This window comes from Penaeus monodon, chromosome 5 (genome assembly GCF_015228065.2).
Source record: "Penaeus monodon isolate SGIC_2016 chromosome 5, NSTDA_Pmon_1, whole genome shotgun sequence".
Taxonomy (NCBI): domain Eukaryota; kingdom Metazoa; phylum Arthropoda; class Malacostraca; order Decapoda; family Penaeidae; genus Penaeus; species Penaeus monodon.
The window spans coordinates 54,258,427-54,262,573 of NC_051390.1; positions in this window are offsets into that span (position 1 = coordinate 54,258,427).

Here is a 4,147-nt window from a genome sequence, read left to right on the forward strand (position 1 = left end):
TCTAAGGTTTGCCTATAAGTCAATTTCAATGGTTCACAACATATTTACTGTATTTCATATAATGGTTAGACACACGAAGGCATATACCCTGCAAGCCTGAACAGAGTTATAACCTGATATAACAGGAAGTACGCCAAAACCCAAATTAACTCTTCAATTATTTTTTAATTTTACATAAAATGCTACAGGCCCAAATTATACTGTGTTAAAATATTTTGTAGACATGTGCAACCATCATTAGTTTAAATGAATAATCTGATTATAGAAAATTAAGAAACAAGATGGCTTAATTTATGTTCTATTGTAGTTGCCAGTTGAACACAGTTATACCATGCATATAGTATTGTCGATTTATTATAAATTTCCAGGACGCTATGTCGATAACCCCGAAGATATCGACACAAGATGTTGGGCCACTCAGTTTAGTGTAAGTATTATAAAACTGTTTTATTTTTCATTAAGATAAGTTTTATTCACCAAATGTAGACAGTGTGGCTTATAGGAAAGAACCGCTTTGAAAATCCCTATTAATACATTTGGTGATTTTGATATACATCTTTACAACTCATAAATATTATTGGGAAACTTTACCCTATCGATTTTTATTTATTTTTTATTTATTTTTTTTTAGTTCGATAAAATCATCATCAAAAATATTACATCTTACACATTTTTTCTAATTCTTATAATGTGTTCTTGTTATCATCAGGCACTTTTAAGACTTTTCTTCACCTCCCCCCCTTCAAAGAAAAAGGGATTATAATCCTCCAACCTGAGGGCTACACGGTATTTTCTGGGGGTCTTGGAACAGTACGAAAATTATGACGTCGTATTAAACTGATTTTTTATCTTACCTCTAATACCTGTATATAATTATCTTACATACATCAATAAATGTTTCCATAATGTGTTTTTGTCCTATAGCTATGGACACCATTACACTATTCGTAGCAAGTTATAACTCAATCTGAAAAGGTGACACACTGAACGGGTCTATGGATTATAACTATTCTAGCTGGAATTTTTTTGACCCATAAAGATGGAAGTAACATCGTTACATTGATAACAAAAATACAGTGTATATTCATCTACTACAGCGAATCATGTGTATTTTCATTAAAAAAAAAAAAAAAAAAAAAAAAAAAAAAAAAAAAAAAAAAATATATATATATATATATATATATATATATATATATACATATATATATATATATATATATAGAGAGAGAGAGAGAGAGTATTAGATTTTAGATGCAATTATTGTTTTCCTTTTTCCTTTTCTTTTCATTTTGTTCTTTCTGAAGTCGTTTCTTACCAGTGAAGACGAACTGGTGTCACTGTATTGAGAAAAAAACTTGTTCAGTTTTTTTACTATCATCGAATTTTGCACTTTTTTCCCAAAAAGAGAAAAATATGATGAAAGTCGCTTTTTCCATAAAAGAGATGCATTTAACGAAAGATGCATTTCATTTCCATAAGACAGATAAATTTGACGAAAGGCGCACTTTTTTCCATAAAAGCTATACATTTGACAAAAAACACTTTTACGTAAAAGATACATTTGACGAAAAACGCATTTATTCCATAAACGGGATACATTTGACGAAAAACGTTTTGTTTTTTTCTATGAAGGAGATATATTTGATAAAAAACATATATTTGTTGCCATTAATGAAAAAAGGAGTTTTTCCCTTAAAAGAGATACATTTGACGAAAAACATTTTCCCCCCCATAGATGTGATACATTTGACAAACAAACAAACAAAAAATATAATCGATAATGCAAAAACAGAAATTCGGAAAAAGGAAAAAAAATATCTGGATAATTATAAAACTTTCAAATAAATTTTAAGAAATACAATATTGAGCCTGCCAAGTGTATATACAGCTTTTTCAATAAAAAGTAAAACCTGGTATAAGCCGTTTCTTTAAGGGTATTGTGCCATAAAATCACGACAGGGTGTATTGGATAAGATACATTACATTTTATTTTGCGTTTATCTAAACTTCACAAAAAGCGATTTGATATGTCATTGATTGCTCGTTCGGACGTTACCAACAAATTTATTTTTTTCTCTCCTCTTCCTTTTCCTTTTCCATCTCTTCCTTCTCTTCTTCCTCCTTTTCCTCCTACTCCTTTCTGTCCTTTCCTCCTTCTCTTTCTTTTCCTTCTCCTTCTTCTTTTTCTCCTTCTCCTTCTCCTTCTCCTTCTCCTTCTCCTTCTCCTTCTCCTTCTCCTTCTCCTTCTCCTTCTCCTTCTCCTTCTCCTTCTCCTCCTTCTTCACCACCACCACCACCCTTCCATATACTTGGAGAAGAAAGAACTATTATCTTACCAGCTTCTTTGCACATCATTCAAAATGCTGACTACATCGCATGTTATCAGTACATCAGCAACCTGTCAACAGTATTATTCATCACCCGGAGAAATACGTGATTCTGTAACCAATGCAGAAGGGTATCCCCCATGTACTGTGTGTTTGGATGCCTTACGAAGTCTGAAGGCTTATGCATATAAGTTCACCGATTAGGTTGATAAAGTACAGGATATCTTCTTCATTTCTTGGGTGTATTTAGATGAGAAATTGTGAAAATATGTGGTTTAATATTTTATATATGTATTTAGGATGTTTCAGGAAGGTTATATATTATTTTTATATGAGAGGATTTAGAGAGGAAAAATATATAAATGAAAATGGAAAGAGAGAGATAAAAGCTAAATACTTTCTCCCACAAACGTAATCCGTAAATAAGGTTGCAAATCTGAAAACTTAAGGCACTATCAAATGTAGTTCAATATGCCAAATAGAAAGAAGAGGTATGCTTTTGAAGGAATTGACATTATTTACCACGTTTCGATCTTGTCTTCATCGGAAATTCATTTAATTAATTCTGATGAAGATTTAATCAACGTATCCTTTACACATCTTGCGTTGTGAAGTTATTCTCATTCATACTTTTTTTCTATATTCGACACAATGAATATTTGAGAGGGCTTTTGGAGCAATAAGCTTTTAAGATTCGTAACGTTATATACTCATTATTTTTACGGGTAAAAGTGTTATTCTCGGGATCAATCTGAGCAAATCTCAGTGTGCCTGGACGAAGAGAACAGGTTATGGAAGCTCGACTGCTCGAGCTATTATAGTAACGGTTCAGAGAGGTTTACACAACACACCACATTGTATAAAATTCGACTAATCTTTGTGGAAATTCAGAAGCCGCCTAAATTCTCACATAATCCGACGAAGAGAGCCCGGCTCAGTCCGAAAATTTACAAGCTGAGTTTGTCGACAGGCCCCACATTGCGACTACACATGTCCCTTTTCTATTCTACACCGGTCAAGATAAGGGAGCGGTACCTGCTTAGCATAAGGCGGTCGCCGACCTGACGGAGTCGGCAGACAGACATGCTCTATATTGACAGCTGGTACACCTCCCCTACCTTGTTCCACTGGCTCCAGGGGGAGGAAGACAAACGCCTGCGGCACGATGCTTTCGAACCGCAAGGGGATGCCATGCGACCTTCTATACAAGATCGCAGCAAATGAAATGGAGAGGAGCACCTCTTTTGATTTGTCATGTATTAAGTGGAAGGGCAAAAAAAAAAAGCTATCTACGGCCTCTCTACTCAACACAGGAAGATAATGGTGGAGACTGACAAAAAGGGAGAAGTATCATCAAATCCCGATTACAACGCAGGAATGCTTCTTAATACCCTGCGGTCATAAGTATCAAGTGGTAGAAGAAACCATGTTCATCTTTGACAGCTGTACAAGCTGGTGGGTGGCGACGTAGGGTAGCAGTTGATTTTTCGACCGGAGGTAGCGAGAGGCCCGTTACTGGAGTATTTGCATCAATCTCCAAACTATAGAGTGGCCTTGGATATCCTGCAGTGACGAATTCTGCGGTAGGGCTACAAGAGAAAAACCCTCAAGTCATCAGGGAGACAGAGGTCTCGAAATATAAACGATGTCACGTTTGTCACACACATGGCAAAAGCTCAGTGCCATGTGTGCAAGGCATCCCTCTGTGCTTCCCGTTGCGTCGAAGATAACAAAGTGATGTACTGAAATACACACTCACTCATTGTAAAGAGATTGATGTTACCTTTTTGAAGTTTCAAATTCAAAGGCTCACACAAAAA